Genomic DNA, 17,515 nt, shown 5'->3' on the forward strand with positions numbered 1-17,515 from the left:
CCAACGGCACAGCTGTCACACACGGAGTACCAGGGAACCATCAAACAACGTCGTCCGAGCTGCTCACGTGGTGGGATTCCCCACGCCGGTTTGCGTCAGCCGGCGGCTGGCAGCGGCAGCACTGCCTCTTGCTGACATCGGTTGGCTCTTTTACACCTTATCAAATGTCATATGCAATCTGTTGAATTAAAAAAAAAAAATCATGGACAAACATTGGAGCCTGCCTGGGACATGAGTGATTCTGGCACAGAGACCTACAGAAGCTCTAGTTCGCCAATGGCTCAGTACCTGCGGCTTTGGTTTAGGGGTCGTGATGAGACCCACTGTTCCAAAAAGAAGGCCTCAGGCAGTTACTAACTGGTGGCTTCTCTACAGCGCACAGGATCGACTATTCAAAGCCTTATGTGTTTGGTGAGTAACACGCCAGAAAGACTGAACTAAACTGAGATGATACATTTTTTTATAAAAGCGATCAACCCTCCCTGTAGCAGTTCTCGGTATATGAAGCCAGCAAACTTTTACATCGGAAGGAAAAAGTTGGGTGTAGAGGACATCGGCAAGGAGCCGCGCCGCAGCGGGAGGCGCGAAGCGCGCTGCCACCCGTGCTGCAGGGATGCCAGCACACAGCATACGATGCTACATTTTCATAGTCTAGAATAAATGCTGAAGAGCTTTTAAAAGCACAGAAGAATGTGTACACAAAGGGGAGTCGTGCTATTTGGATAAGCACACCTTGACCTTTAGAGCTGCTGGCGAAGCAGCCCGTTTGCGTCTGCTCTCCAGCTCCGCAGGCAGGCTGGCAGCCCAGAAGCGCTTGCCCTCGGCCGCAGGCATGGCGGGGGGCTCGCGCCGGCTGGCTCCTCACCCTCCAAAACGCACCTTAAATACGGGGGCAGACTGCGCTCCACCCACGCACCGGCTGCTTTTGCACGAGGACATGTATGCGGAGGACGGGGCTGCTCCCCACGGCACGTGGTGGTGGGACAGGGCTTCCTCTGGGGCTGGCGAACGGCTCTGCTGGCTGGGCAGATCCCTCTTTTCCAGCAGAGAGATGGAGAAAGAGAAGACCACAAGGTGTTCTGGGCCTTTAACATTTTAAGGCCTGTTTTCATAGTCCTAAAATAGCCTTTTTCCTTGTAATAAAACACAACAATTGCTTGACAGTGCCCCAAATAATCCATTTCCTATTCTGCATCCTAGAACGACATAAGCAACTGCGTCACGGAGGCATAAAGCCTGCCGTGCACGACATGGCGGGCCCGGGATATTGGTGCTCACCTGCACGCTTGGGCACATCTGCACACCTCCGACGAGGGAAGCCCTCGTAGCGAGCAGGGGTTCACCTGAACTGCTGTTAATCGCCTTTCAGGTTCCGCGCTCCGGGCCGCACTGCGAAAACCAGATTCCGAACACTCGCTTTGTGGGCAGCGTGCCCGGGGTAGCGCCTGCTCTTGCTTGCCGTGTGCGCGGCGGCGCAGAGCGGCGGCGGCGGCGCAGAGCGGCCGCTGCCCACGCAGCCCCGGGAGCGGTTCGTTGTGCGGCGGCTGTGCCACGGCGAGGCGCGCCCGCTGGGCACGCGCGTGTCACTGCTGCTTGGCTTGGTGTTCGTCTGCTGTTGTGTCTTGGGAGAGCCATAAAGGTCACGTGTAACCCTCAGTAATTATTTATACTCATTTCTTCTCGAGAGTTAGCACTATCGTACGTGCGTGGACATTCTCTTTATTATCAAGCATTCGGGAGAAAAAGACTGTTTGGTGGTGGAAATGAATCACTGGTGTTATTCACAGAGTCACTGATGTTACAAGCAGAATTATTTCATTAGCAAGCATGGCTGGTAAGACATGATTGCTGCTTAAATTCTTAATAACTAAGTAAATCAAATATTCAGCCCTTAAAAGTGAATGCTGGTAAGCCCCACAGCAATGCACTGATTTACAAGGCCAAGACAAACATCATTTATTTGTACCGTAGTCGTTTGTGAAGAGTTACAATGGCATCCACTTCAGGGAAATAGCTTTTCAGAAACTGGGACACAGCTATTTGTGACCTTTAAAACACAAGTCCCAGACTGTGGTTCCTCCGCTGGTCTTAAAAACATCATATTCCTCGCCCAGAGCACAACCAGAGGGTGGAAGGCAGAAACAGGGGACTGAACAATTCCCGCTATGTACCCAGCCCGAGCCAAAGGGAATCTCATCAGCAGACTTTGATGTTTTTATCTGGGAACCTTTCGGGTTCTCTGTGAGCCTGTACTACTCTGAATGCCAGCTCTTCTGCAGACCAGCCCCTGCAGATGGCAAATCCTTGCCCGCTTCTGGCAGAAGCAGTGCTGCTGCGGGGAAGCGGGAGCGGGGCACTCAGCCCTCGGCAGGTTTTGCCACCCGAGGGAAACGTTTCTCATTTTTCCAGCCCAGGGAAAGGCAAGGGCAAGCTCCGCTGCCCCGAGGTGGAGGAGCCCTTCCAGTGCCCCTGTTCCCAGGTTGGCCTTGCAGCCGGAGCCCCGAGCCCTTCGGCAGCCCCGGCTTTGCCGGGGCTGTGCAGGGGCTCCCGCTGCCGGAGGGAAATGCAGGCACACATCAGTGCTGGGCTCTCTGCCATGGAAAGGGCCAGCAGCATCCACAGCAGAGACTCAGAATCACAGAATCATTAAGGTTGGAAAAGACCTGTAAGATCATCAAGCCCAACTGTCAACCCACCACCACCGTGCCCACTGACCCGTGTCCTGGAGTGTGGCCGGTCCAGGGCTGTTTGCTGAGAGGGGCTGGGCAGAAGCGCCTGGCTGCTTCTGACTATTGTTCTAAAAGGATAAAAAGTAATGAAGATGCTCAGAAAAACTTTTAGCAAAAGGAAAAGCACCAGTGGATGTATAACACAGGGAAGCTGATTTTTCACCCTGAGAGATTTTACTACTAAGGACGTGGAAAATGCACGAAAGGGGGTGGCCGCACGTTGCGTCTCAGCCTGTTGACGAGACCGATGCACAATCCTCGTGCAGGCTGGCCCCTGCCTCGCGAGCAGCAGGGACAGAGTTAAGGCCAGGGTGGAAAAGCTTTTCTGTTTTTCCTCTCACATTGACCTCCTTGGCTTTGGTGTTGGTCGGCCAAAACCTGCTGTTAAGGCTGTGGGCTGGAAGAAGGTGGGGACGCCAAGAAGCTTTGTCCTTTTGATTTTGATATATGCAGACTGTCATTTCTGAGCCACAGGATAGCTGCAAAATTTGGGTAGGAAATTTGGGGTTTTTTTAATGGCTACTCGTGTTGTTTTGCTAGTGTAAATGCTTTTCAACGTGCTGCGCTAAAGACCGTCAGGATTTAAAAACACTCTTTTATCAGGAGCTAGTTCTGGGCCGGCCCTGGTGCGTGCATGGCGGTGCAGCAGGCAGGACCGGCTGCGGTGGCTGCTGCAGGGTGAGAGGCGCCGGAGCAGGGTGCTTCCCCGGTAGGCGCATCTCCCCACTGGTGGTGCGTGGCCGCGCGGCGCCTGACCCCCTGGAAGCAGCTCCCACCCACGGGTGGGCTGCAGCCCAGCAGGGGCGAGTGAGCTCCCTTGCTACCGACGGCTTGAAAACTGGTGGACGAGAAGGAGTTCTCATCCCCAATGGTGGAGTGTTGCCTCACCGCACGTCCCGGGTTCCCCGTCCCAGCCAGCACGCCAGCGCCCAGGGAGCAGCGGGATGCGCCATGGCTGTGACGCAGGTGCCACCCTCGGAAGCGAGGACCGATTGCATGGCCCGCTTTGAAATGGTAGGTATCAGCGTAAATGGTGGCGTGGGTTCTGCTGCAGGGTTGATCTGTCTGAGGACTAAATAAAAGCTTCTAAAAATACAAAGGGAATTTGCAAAATGAGAAAATGGTTTATACAATGAAGCACATCGCTTTGAAGCAAGAGAAAACATCAGCTTTGGAGCTGAAAACATTTTGTTCCTGGAGTCTAAACACTGTCAATGTACGGTACTCAGAGGGAGGTGAGATCAAGTTGCTGGATGCAAGGAAAATAAAAAAAAAAACAAAAAACCTTTTCTTTCTGTTGCTTTGTGTGCTTACAGAGCTCCTGTGCTCCAGGATTATAAAAGCTGTACTGTCCTGTCGGTGCCTCTCCCCCAGCCTTTACCCAGGCTCTTGCTGCGTCTTTCAGAGGAAGAACGAACACGGTTCTAAAATACATCTTCTCCACCTCTTCTGTTGAAATTTTGGCCTGCGCTTTGGCCACCTCTGCTCTGAGCGCGCGGAGGCTGCCGCGGGCTGGGTGTCCGTGCCCGGACGCGGGTGCGTGGGCGCCCGCCTGCCTCCGTCCCGCACGGGGCTGCCCGTCTCTGCCGCGCCTGCGGGCCCGTGGCCAGCGGCGGGGTCGTGGCACACAGGCACCTCCCGGCGAGGGGCAGCTACGGGCGCAAGAGAGCCGAGAGCACCCCGGAGACGGCGCAGCAGGAGGTGAGGGGTGAAGCGAGGAGGGTGACTTCATCCCTGGCTGTCCGCGGGGGAGCAGGGGCTCCGTGCGGCCCGTCCCGTGGGGCCGGGCTCGCGCTGCCCCTAAGCCGCGCACCCGGGAGCTCGTAGCGGAGAGACTGAAACCCCTTCCCCGGCTCTGACCGGGCCCCCTGCCCCGCCGGCCCCCGCCCCTTTCCCGGCTGTCGTTGTGCCCCTCCCTGCTGGCAGCGGCGCGTCCCGCCCGCGCCGCCCGCAGCTGCGGCCCCGCTGCCGGAAGGAAAGCCGTGCTGCGGGCGGGTGGCCCCGGGCCTCCCCGGCCGCTGGCCAGGGCTTATGGAAGGGCTCGCTTGCGAGCTATAGATCGGTTCGTTCCCTTCGGCAGAGCAATGCCGAAATCCCTTTGAAAAGCAAAGCTCACAACCTCTTTTTCCTGAATATTTGTATTTTTTCGTTTCTAGACTGCTGTCAGCACGCTCCAGAGCAGCTGAGGGCGACTGGCCAGGCAGGAGACGACGGTTCACTGCATCAGAGTATAGTCCCTGCAGTCTGTTTCTACCGGCCTCAGAGCGCATGCGGTGAAGCAAGATGCTTCTGAAGTCAGAGCAGCAAAATGCAGCTTCCGTCTCCCAGCAGACTAAAGCTGGCGGTGCCGCAGGCAGCGAACATCCCCCTGCTTAAACAGCGCGGAGCTGCTCGCGCTGGGCCGAGGGGAAGGGGAGCGCTTGGGCCTGAGAGGGCACCGAGGCAGGGCCGGCGGCACCGTGCCGCCCGCCACCGTGCCGCCTGCCACCGTGCCGCCCGCCACCGTGCCGCCCGCCACCGTGCCGCCCGCCACCGTGCCGCCCGCCACCGCCGCAGGAAACGCTCCCCGACGCGGGGAGGCTGCGCGCTAGGCGTGGCGACGCTCCAGCCGCTCAGAGCGCGGGTCAGCTGGGCCTCCAGGCGAGTCCGGCAGCAGCAATAATGCGCTGATCATTCGGCGCGTTTCAGTAACTGTAGCTGCCCTCGGCACGCTTGGCTGAAGGCCGGCGTTAATGAAGCCTCCGGAGGGAGAGCCCATCAGCTTTCAATAAACAGCCACCCGCCCCGGCTGGGGCGCGGGGCTCCGTCCGGCGAGCAGAGGGGCTGCGCCGCCCTCAGCAGGGCGTGGGGGCGGATGAGCTCGCGGCACGCGGGAGAGCGGCGTCGAGATGCGGGGAGAGGGATGCTCGAGGGCCGGCGCAGGCGGTGGGCGGGGGCCGGTGGCGATGGCTCCAGCGCTCGCCCCATCGGTGCCCCATGGGAAGTGGGAGGGTGGGGCGCAGATGAGCCGCGGGTCGGTATCTGCCTTGGCTCTGCCTGAAGCTCTTTTGCCCGACGCTATCAGATGGTTGCCAACGTTTGAAAAATGCTGCGCGGGGAAGCGGTGCAGGTAGCTGCGTTTACCAACTCAACAAGTTCTCCATGCAAAAGTTCAGCAACGCTCCTGGAGGGTGCATCTAGTCTGCAACATCAAGTCTGAGCCTGGAGGAAAAACTGCATTTTAAACAACTGTCTTCATTGATCCTTGTTTTGTTTGCTCTGGTTAATCAAGCAGAAGCTGGAGTAAGTCCCTCAGGAGAGCCCCCTTTTCTTCAGGCATGAGTCCAGCGGCCACAGGGTACAGCAGGTAATTAAAAATGAGCTGCTGCAGGAGAATGAGACGAAACCCTGCTAATTATATATCTCCATCCCAACCCTTCTCAACGCAGTCTGAAGCCAAATTACGCTGTGCAGCTCAGGACGACCGCGCGGGGCTATACAGACCCCTTCCCCGCCCACACACGCACAGCCATGGCTTTAATAGCTGTGTCCTGTTTTGGGAAACCCAGAGAAACAAAAATAAACTTCAAAGCATTTGAGAGCAAGAATAGTGGGATTTAAATCTACAGCAGGTTTTGCTGCAAGGATGCTTCTGGGGAAGGGGCTCACCTATTGCACGGCTGCACGCGTCCATGAGTGGCACGGCACGTGATCCCTCACTTTCTGATCACTGTGCCTTTGATTTTAAAAGCACTGCATTATTTCATGTTCCTCTGTCGTGCAAGACTGCAGAGTTTTAGTGAAATTTCAAATGAAAACTAGAAACGCAGCCATGTTTGTCATGTTTGGAGGCTAGCAAAGGACCGCTTTAGCTGTGACAACAGGCTTCAGTGTGACAGAGTTAGACTCGTGCTGTTGCAAAGAGGAGCTCGCTGAGCGCACCAGCAGCTCCCGAGTGGTCGCAGAGACCCCCACGTGCCGGCCAGGGCACGGCGTTGGGCAGCGCAAGCCCCCCAGCCCCTGCCTTCGCCTCCTGCAGGCACCGCTTTCTGCCCCTGACGGCGGCGCTGGCCGGCGGGCCGGCGTGGGGCTGGAGGCGGGATGCCAGCCGCCCGCGTGGGACAGCTGGTTGTCTGTGGGTGCTGCCTCTCCCTTCAGAAAGCCGAGTCCCGGGACCAGCTCCTGCCTCCAACTCCGTTCTAGCTCGATGAGGATTTTTTGTTTTCCAGGTGAAACATTTGTTTATCATGTGTGAATTAAAATACCATTCCGACCCTCTCCACAACTGCCAGCGTTATCCCAGATGTCTCCAAAATGCCTTTTTTGCAAGCTGCTGTTACATGATGTTGGGAAGACAGCCTTGTGCAACGTCTGGAGCTAATTTTAACAACTTGAACCACAGGAACGACCTCGCTACCAGAGAAGATGAGTGGGTTTGCAACCGGCAGCGTCTGAATCAGGGCAGCTTTTTCTTCCTTAACTGTGGCAGGCTCTTCGCTCCCAGAGCATGCCCTGACTCATGTAAGTGGGATTCCTGTAATACTATTAATGATGCAAAAGATGTAAATGGTCAGTAATGTGAGCAGGCTGTGCCATGCTGATCAGGGAACAGCCTTCCAGGAAGGTCTACTTGCACAAAAATGTAATTTATTAAAATAACACTGCCCATTAGGGACCAATACAGCAAGGAAAAATTGAGGTGCTGGCTGGCAACAGCGCATAAGCTGCCTGCCCGCAGGAGGAAACAGCCAGCGTGTTACTCCGTGCTTCTGCCAGACAAGCCGAGCAGCCGGGGGTAAGGGACGTGCTGGGGAAGGATGCGGGGAGGCGCGTTCCAGTGGCTCAGCAGATTTGAAAGTGAATCAGCAGAAATCAGGGCTTGCGCGCTCACCACTTTGTACACCGCCGTTTGTCCGTATTTCAGGGAACTGGAGCATTTCTGATGACAGAAAACCCCTCCCTGTAAAGCGATGGAGATCATCTTCCCTCCGTTCCGGCTCCCTTCTTCGGAAACATCCCTCGCGGGGTTGCGATGGCAGGAGCTGCTACCCGAAGCCAGCATCTGTTCACCACGTAAACTGAAGAATGATCGCTGTGTATGTGAACTGTGAATACTGAAAAGGGCTCTACACATGGTGAAAACCTTCCTCATAGAAATAGTTCCATCTGTCATGAGACAAAAATATCTAGTATTCAAATATGAGGCTCGGGACTCAAAGCACTGGGACGAAATTGTTTTGCCAAAACTTTCCCCTATAATTTTAGATTACTCATTTAATTACCTTTGTTTCTCACATCTAAAATGGGAAGATGACAATTTCCCCAGATGCCCTGCAGTCCTGGCTCCAGCAGCCGCAAGGGTTTGCCGGTGTTTTGGCTGTGAGCTTGGTAGGGCTGGGGTGCGCTTGCTGTGCACCCCCGTAACACGGTGCCAAACCTCGACTTTTGCTTCCCACTAATACAGCTCATGGAACACCCCTCCTGGGAGGCCAGGCTGGGAGAGCTGGGGGGGCTCAGCCTGGAGCAGAGAAGGCTCCGGGGAGACCTTCCTGCAGCTGCCAGGGCTGAGAGGGCTGAGGAGAAAGATGGGGAGAGACTTTTTAGCAGGACCTGTTGTGACAGGACAAGGGGTGATGGTTTTAATCTAAAAGAGGGGAGGTTTTGACTAGAGATAAGGAAGACATTTTTGACAATGAGGGTGGTGAACCCCTGGCCCAGGTTGCCCAGAGAGGTGGGAGATGCCCCATCCCTGGAAACATCCCAGGTCAGGCTGGACGGGGCTCTGAGCAACCTGCTCGAGTTGGGGATGTCCCTGCTCACTGCAGGGGATTGGACTGGATGGCCTGGAAAGGTCCCTTCCAACCCAAACTATTCTATGCTTTCACGCTTCTATACTCAGAAAAAAAATAGCTGCAACATGAGCCTTGAAAGTCCCCTGATTTCTTCTCTCTTCCATAGTATTCAGCCTTGAGTCAACCAGCTCCCAGCCAACTGCTGGCTCTTGACTTGCTGCCGTTCATCAAAATGTGACTTTCTTGTGGCTAACATGGCAATTGCTTGCAAGTTAGAAAACAATTTTGGGATGGAGCTATGTGCTTTTGAGCCATGTTTTATGTCATCGTTGTTGACTTCCCCCATTTTAGAAAGTAGTTTATTGTGCTGTTGCGTTGACTTTTCCTTTAATCTCCTTTCACAACCGATCAATTTGGAAACATCTGTCTAAGAAAAAACATCTCCAGTCTGTAGATGTGATCTCTTCCATTCGTTATCATGGTATTCCTCACTTATGTGATCACAAAATGCAGATGTTTATCCCTAGCACATGGCAAAGAAGGTGTGAATCTAAATTTCTCAGATTCTTTCTATGACATGTGATCCTGTTCAAAATCCGTTTGTGGATGCGACGATGGCAGAAACGCAGATTTCTCACAAACGTATAGAACGTTTCAGGGATGCCACACAGACACACAGACACACACAGAGAGACACAAAAGACACACACACAGAGACACAGACACACACAGACACAGACACACAGACAGACACACACAGATACACACAGACGCACACACAGACACACACACAGAGACACAGACACACAGACACACACAGAGTTTTATATACATAGCACTGTAAGAGTCCATTGTGATTCACCGCCACGGACTAATAAAACCCGTTTCTTTGGCCACCAGAGCACGCAGGCGGTGAGGGAAATGGTAAAAGTAACTCCCCGGAGACGAGACCCCATTCGGGGCGTTCTCCGAGCGAGCACGGAGCCATTTCGCGGCGAAGCGCGTCCGACGTTTGCGGGGAGCCCGCGCGGGGTCGGGGCGCTGCCGGCCGCGGCGGCTGGGGAGGCGCGGGGCGCCGGTCCCCGCCGCGGGGCGCCGGTCCCCGCCGCTGGGCTCGCGCGAGAGCGCTCTGCCGGCGGGCACGGGGCGAAGCCGCGCAGCGGCGGCGGGGAGGGAAGGGACGTGGTGGGTGGGGGCGACGGGCAGTCCCCTTCGTCAGGGAGCAGCTGCCCGCTACAATCCGGCTTTCCCCGACCTACCGACGGCGCGGAGCTGGCGCAGCGGCGGAGGGGGCGGCCAGGCGCCGGCCGGGGCAGCGCCGGGGCCTGAGCTCGGGGCTCGCGGCTCGCGGCGGCGTGGGCGGGAGCCGGGCGCGGGTCGGTGCCGCGCCGTGGGCGTGTTTCATTGACTCACAGTGGGGTCATTTTTTTCTTTAAAATTTCCAGTAGCCTTGCACCACGTTCCACGGCACGCCGTTTGAGGTCATATCCTCTGCCGTTTGGTACGAAACCCTCCCGATCGTCATTTTCCACAGCGCAGCTGTTTGGGAAAGGCTTTGGTGCAGACAGGGCAGAGATTAGGGACATGGGGAAATTGTGTCTCAACGTAGAAAGCATTGTTTAAAACACACAGAGGTGCGATTTCGTGCTGGCGCGTACTTGGCATCATTCACAGGTATCGGAGCAGGACATTTTCAGGACATAAATAAAACCTGGGAACAGGCTTCTGCCTTGAGATGCAACTCCAGATGGTGAAAATTTAAAATTGTTTTCTTCTTAATAATGGTTTTCTCAAATCTACGTGGAAGTGGGACTAGTACGCTGACTTCAGCAAAAAAAGATCAAATGAGTAATTTGATGCCTGTATGTATTATGATTAGGTATTCTGCACAAACCAGCCCTAAATAAATCAGAGATTGGTAATGAGACCCTTTCCGACAGACACTTTATTTCTGTCATTCTTGAGAGCAGGAATTTGTCCCCGATTGCACACGCTTCTGGGTTTTTTATGGCTGTAATACTTAAGTTTTCCCCAAAACTAAAATCCTCAGTGAAAAGCAAAACCACCCTTCCCACCTGGCAGACGTGCTGCTGGACGCGCTGCTGCCCCGGCGAAGGCGCAGAGCAGCTCCCAGCCACGCTGGGCAGTAACCGGCAGTAACTGGGGTGCTTTTAACCTCTGCTGCTGACATCGTCCGAACCCTCTTTAACCTGCAGCAGGGGCAGAGATTTTATTCTCAATAGCAAAGATGTCTTTAGTTTTACTTTGTTTTCTTTTGAGGATAGAAAAGAGACTAGAATGTACTAGAAGTGTTTTAAAAGGCCTTTTAAAAGACAGTGAGTGAGAAAGTGAACCCCTCGGGTAGTTTTGGACATTAAAGTTGGAAAGAAAAGGGAACGAATGCTATCTGGAGGATGTTCTTGAAGTCATGACGTGGAAAAGGGCCTTTCCACGCGTGTGGGTGTTAAGGATGTAGCAGTCATGAGACGGGGGGTGGTCCAGCTCACCGATCTTCTCTGCAGCCCCGCAGGCAGCGCTGGAGCCGCGTCAAACGCCCCGTTGCGGGCAGCGGCGTCTGACAGGCCGGACCTGTTAAAGGGGGAACAAGTGAGAGAGGAGGTTCCTGTCACCTTTTTCTGCCGTGTTCTCGGCTCGGACAGGGCAGGGACTGCGGTACCCGTCTCCTCGCGCCCGCTCCCAGGGACGGGCGTCAGCCACCCCTCAGGAACCTGCTCGTGCCCGTCCCTGAACCACCCGCCGGCTCCCTCTGGCCCGCGAGCAAGCGCGGCATTGCCGGCAGCGTAAGCGTCCCCTCTCTCAAGAGCAAGCTCTTGCCGCCTCGGCTTGCTTTCTGCTTTTTGAGTTCACCCCACGAGCAGCCAAAGGCGCTCTTGCAGGAGCTGAACCCAGCCCCCAGTCCTGCTTCAAATGGCGTGAAAAAATGTCACGGCAGTTTCCTGGAAAAACGGTGGATGACCAGGTCTCAGTTACCCCACATCTTCAGCTTAACGATTTAGACCGTTCATCATTTGGCCAGGAGCGCCGCTCCGCAGAGGGCGGGGTGGGGGGCCCCGCGGCGCTCGGTCACCGCGCGCGCTGTCCCCTCCTGCAGCCCCGCGGGACTCGCCTGCCCCAGCGCCGCTCGCTTCGGCATCGCCTCTGGCAAGCGTGTCCGGTCTCCGGGCGGGCGTTCTGTGCCGGCCGCCAGAGCTGTAGCGCGGTGTTGCAAGGTGTCGCGGGGACTGAGGAGATCTCCACGTGTCTCTGGAGCTCATGACGTCACGGCAGTGACACCGCATGCTGCTTGCGCATGCCTGTGCGTGGGCTGGTTGGAAAGAGATGACTTGGCTGGGCTTAGTGTGGTTGGTTTCTGTTCCCATGTGAGCCCGGTTTGAGTTCCATAAACTTCGTCTGCCTTTAACTCTACGGAAGATACCACAACGTGCATTTTACATATAATTTCTAATACCATATAAAGCTGATTTTCTGATATTAGGAAAATGAAATATATGGTATTTCTGACTCCATTTTGCTAAAGCTAAAGCATGTGTGACATGACAAAAACTTAATGTTCAATCTAATCTTGTAGTTGGATGTTATTAATAGTCAATGCATACCAGGTAGTCTCATGATGACCTTGAAAATGAGTAAGAAATCTTGCCTGCCAGGTCACAGTTTCCCAGGCATTTTTGAAGAGGAAATACATATTTTAACTAATTTTTTTTTAGTATTTTTTGCTATTCTGCACACACAGAATTTTATCCAGTGTTACAAAAAGACTTACACAAAAAACCCCACTGATCTTAGTGTTTTATGTATAAGTACTATATTTACTGCAGGCGAAGAAGAAATAAAATTCAACTTTAACCTCATTTCAATTTGCAAGTTATGAAAAATGTTTCTGGAAGGTAGCTAATAAATGTGATGGATGTGTCCAGTGCCAATTGATCATTTATCGTAAAAAAATCCTGGCAAACATTTAATTCTACTATTCATTAAAATGTTGCCCTTGCAAGACATAATCCATAAAAATGATCTATCTAATAACTATGATGTCAGCGAACTAAGACAGAAGGTGAAGGTAAACTGGGATTCCTAAGAAAGAGGCAAATTACAAATGTTAATTCTCTTGCAGGTTAATGCAAGTGGTCCCTGCATCTGTTCAGCCCCTGTGTAATCTATGAGGACGAGCCTTTCTCCCCCATGTTTGGAGTACATTATTTTAAAATACTGCTGCACAATTTCAGGTTTCTGGTGTTGGAAAGCGCAGAAACAAATGCTGGACATATATTTTTCCTGCTTGGCTGCTCAGCTGCGTCATGAGGAATGGCAGGACCAGCTCCAGCCCTCAGCTTTGCCCCGAGCCCCCATTTCAACCCTTTGGCCTCAGCCCCAGCCCTGCGTGACCTGAGCTCCCCAAAATCACTTGGGTCTCTGTCTCACCACGCCTGCCCTTCCTCCAGGGTCGGTGCGTTTGGTGTCGTGAAAGACTTTCTTGGACGGTGCTTGAGGGACCCTGCCCAAGCGGCAGCTGGGGAGATCTACCAACAAACCGCTCTGTGGGGCTTCAAGGGAGCCATGGCGGGTATTAATCTGCCAAATGGAGGTGTCCTGCACACAGGGAGGGAGGGGCTGTCTGGGCAGTGTGGACGGTGTGGGTGGTGTGGGCCGTGTGGGCCGTGTGGGCGATATGGGCGGTAGAGGCAGTATAGGCAGTATGGGCGGTATGGGCAGTTATGGGCAGCAGAGGCAGTATGGGCAGTAGAGGCAGTACGGGCGGTATGGGCGGTATGGGCGGTTATGGGCCGCAGAGGCAGTATGGGCAGTAGAGGCAGTATGGGCGGTATGGGCGGTTATGGGCAGTAGAGGCAGTATGGGCAGTAGAGGCAGTATGGGCAGTAGAGGCAGTACGGGTGGTATGGGCGGTATGGGCGGTTATGGGCAGTAGAGGCAGTATGGGCAGCAGAGGCAGTATGGGCGGTATGGGCGGTATGGGCAGTAGAGGCAGTACGGGCGGTATGGGCGGTTATGGGCAGTAGAGGCAGTATGGGCAGCAGAGGCAGTATGGGCGGTATGGGCGGTTATGGGCAGTAGAGGCAGTATGGGCAGTAGAGGCAGTACGGGTGGTATGGGCGGTATGGGCGGTTATGGGCAGTAGAGGCAGTATGGGCAGCAGAGGCAGTATGGGCGGTATGGGCGGTTATGGGCAGTAGAGGCAGTATGGGCAGCAGAGGCAGTATGGGCGGTATGGGCGGTATGGGCAGTAGAGGCAGTACGGGCGGTATGGGCGGTTATGGGCAGTAGAGGCAGTATGGGCAGCAGAGGCAGTATGGGCGGTATGGGCGGTTATGGGCAGTAGAGGCAGTATGGGCAGTAGAGGCAGTACGGGCAGTATGGGCGGTTATGGGCAGTAGAGGCAGTATGGGCAGTAGAGGTGGTATGTGCGGTATGGGCAGTACGGGCATTGCTCGGGGCAAGGCTATGGTCACTGCACAGCCTTGGGGCTGCACCGGCTGGCGCTGGGGCAGAGCTTCTCACCTGCGGGAGGAAACCGGTGTGGGGTTTCGTCACCCCACGGAAGGGGAGAGTGGAGCAGTGCAGAACAGCTTTGCACACGGGACATTTGCGCAGTGAAGGAGAAAGGCCAGGCTGCACTGGGTCGCTCCGTAAGTGCCGAGCACGCAGGAAGCACATTTCTGTGCATTTTCTCCTTTGTTGGGCTCTGGGGCTGGCAGAGGCACCTGGCAGGGTCGGAGTGCGGTAATGGGAGCCACAGCATGAGGCAGAGCAGCAATCACCACTGGGCTGTGGCCAGGGAAGAGCGGTCGGAGCAGTGGGGCAGAAAGCAGTTTTCCTCTTGGGAAAGGCTGAGGGATGTTCATTGATTTCTGATTTTGGATGAAGAACAAATGCAATCATCAGAACTGCCCCGCCTGTGGACTGTGACCTGGGCTGCCCCCAAAGCCGCGTGGCCAGCAGGGCGAGGGAGGGGGTTCTGCCCCTCTGCCCCGCTCCGGGGAGACCCCCCTGCAGTGCTGCGTCCAGCTCTGGAGCCGTCGGCACAGGAGAGACATGGACCTGCTGGAGTGGGGCCAGAGGAGGTCCCAGCAACGCTCCGAGGGCTGGAACAGCTCTGCTGGGAGGCCAGGCTGGGAGAGCTGGGGGGGCTCAGCCTGGAGCAGAGAAGGCTCCGGGGAGACCTTCCTGCAGCTGCCAGGGCTGAGGGGGGCTGAGGAGAAAGATGGGGAGGGGCTTTTTAGCAGGGGCTGTAGCGGTAGAACAAGGGGTGATGGTTTTAATCTGAAAGAGGGAAGATTTAGACTAGTGATAAGGAAGAACTGGATGGCCTTTAAAGGTCCCTTCCAACCCAAACTATTCTATGGTTCTATGAATAATCAATTTTTTTTTCCCTGATGGGATAAGACAGGGAAATGTAGACAAGCAGCTCAACTACTGAAATTAAAGCGCTGGTGAGGGTCAGTAACAAGACTTCCTGGTATTTTTAAATGCAGTTGGTTTTGGCCTGTAAGGGAGGTGAGGAATAGGTGGGCGACGCAGCCCGGGCAGGACAGCCGCTCTCCCGTTACTCGTGCCCTGGCAGCTGGCCGGACGCTGCGCTGGGGGCCGGCAGCCAGACCAGCCAGGCCGCCTGGGACCCTGCACCGCCTTGCCCTATCAGCAGGATGAAGATGATGTCACATCAGAGCGCAACTTTTGTGTTTGACCTTGTTTTGGGTTTCATCATGTGTGACCTCTCCTCCAGACCAGCTGCCTCCCTGGCCACTGCTGGAGAGAGAGCTAGGAAAGGGGGATGGCTGCTCCTGCTGCCGCCATCCCCATAGTGAATTCTGTACACGGCTGACTGGCAGGTCCCTGTGTCGCTGACCACGGCCACGGGTGAGCCGCCATGGCTGTCACACCCAGGGGTGAGGCTGCAGGCAGAGGCGGCGGCAGAGCGAGCAGCCCCCTCCCGCCCGACCTGGACACCAGCTGCCCTTGTGTTTAAGGCTGCCCCAGCGTAACCCACGGTACGGGTGGAGGCGAAGGGAGGAGCGACGTGGCGCCATGCGGGTTCGGCATTGAGGAGCGCGGGGCCGTGTGAGGCCGTGCTGCCGTGGGGCAGGGCGGCCGGGGGCTCCGGATCTGTCCCACACCCTCAGAGTGAGTGGGGGGAGTCCCGGGGTGCATCAGATGCGCACACAGGCAGGCTCCTAACGCCTGCTGCCGGTTGCCTAAATCAAAATCCTCATTAGCGCGAGCAAGCGAGGCATTGCTATGTAACGCTAATTAGTTTGAATGGCAGGAAAAACATAAAACCAATTAAGGATCGATGGAACGGTTGCCCCATTTTAGGAGGTGGTGGTCTGTTTTTGAGCAGATAAGGAGTTTATCCTTGCTGGGGAGCTGCAGTGCATCGGGGAGCGAGGTAACATCCGTAACTCACAGGAGAAGCAGCGAAGTCCTGTATTAAAGTTTGGTTTAGAAAATTGACAGAAACTTAAGCACAGACCTCACGAAAGACTGGCACACCTTAGAGCCACGTCTGGCTTGCCAGTGCCAGTCTTGGACATGAAATGCAGCCCCCCGGTGTCTGCCACCTCCGCAGGGTGCAGAGACCCCAGCCCCTTCCACCGCCTCCCGCAGACCCCAGCCGGCCGCCGCCCACCCTCCGCCAGTAAGGACACCCTCAGCTGGTGGGACCCTTAGCGCCTGTCCCGCAGGGGCTGTGCCCGGGGCTGTCGGGAGGGCTCTGCCCCAGGCAGGCGCAAGTGCAGGTAGGAGAGCCGTGTCTTTAACGTGGCTTGTGAAGGAAGCAGTGGTGGTTAGGGCACTTGCTTCCACAGCGAACAGGGTTTAAGTTCCTCCTCCGCTGAACGAGAATCAAACTGCCGTGTCTCCTGGGCATAGGATGGTCCCCAGACCCACCAGCCCTGCAGCTGCCCTTGTGCTTGTCCCTGTGGGGCAATAAACGCTCCAAGTGAAAAAATAAGGGGTTTGGGCAGCTTGGGTGCCTTGTTTGCTTTGCTGACAGACCCTTGAAATACGATCCTGTCTTAGGGCAAGGTCTCTTGTCTCCTCTGCCGCTCACCAGGCTGCCGCAGCCAGGTCTGTGCTGAGCCGGCGGGAGCCGGGGTTTGGTGTGTGGCCATGGGGCTGCCCTGGCACCCCGTGAGCCTGTTGGGCAGTCCAGCCCTGGGCAGCCCGTGCCGTGCCCGCAGGTGTAGCGGCAGCTCCTCACGCTGCAGTGCAAGTGAAGCGTTTTCTGTGGGTGGGCAGGCTGTGAAAAAAAATACATCCATTTGCTGCTTGTGATCTTCTGTGTGTCAGAAGTGTTAGTTGCACCTCTCGGGCTGTGCTGCTCCTCTTCTTTTCTCGCTGTGGTGCTTGTGACTCCTCTGGGTCTCCGTGTCCATCGGCAAGATGCAGAACATCCAGGGAGAGAAAAAGGCTTGAAAAAAGCAGCCGTATCTGCAGAGGTGGCTCTGATAGAGGTGGAAATAGACGATGAGGTACAGGCATGCTGAAAACAAAGTGTGAGAAATAGAGAAAACAACCCCAAAAACCCCAAGCAAAACCCCCTGAATCTATCAGTACTGGAATCACTTTTTTTATCTTGGCAGGGTCGGAGCTGCCAGCCCCTCGCCCCGGGCTGCGGCGCGGCGCGTGGAGCAGGCACAGCTGCCGGGGGAGGAGGCAGACCCCGAGGCTCCTGGGTGCGCTCCTTGGCTGTCCTGCACCTTGGCCCTGGTGCCAGCAGGCAGGAGAGGCGTCTCCGTCGGGACCTGCTCTGGCATGTGCCCGGGGATGCGCAGAGCCCAGCAGGCCCCGTGGTAGCAGGCCTCCATGCAGCCAGCGAAAGCCGCCGTGGGTGCGTGGGAGCGCTCTGCAGCAGCTGCGGTGCCGGCTGTGCTGCCGGCACGCCACGCAGCAGGTGGAGCTGTCGGCGAGACGGAGCCGCGCGCTCCTCCTGTCCCACTTACGGACAGGCACACCCGGCGGCGGCACCGCTTCGCG

The sequence above is a fragment of the Phaethon aethereus genome (genome assembly GCF_964289735.1).
Source record: "Phaethon aethereus genome assembly, chromosome: 7".
In the NCBI taxonomy this organism is placed as follows: domain Eukaryota; kingdom Metazoa; phylum Chordata; class Aves; order Phaethontiformes; family Phaethontidae; genus Phaethon; species Phaethon aethereus.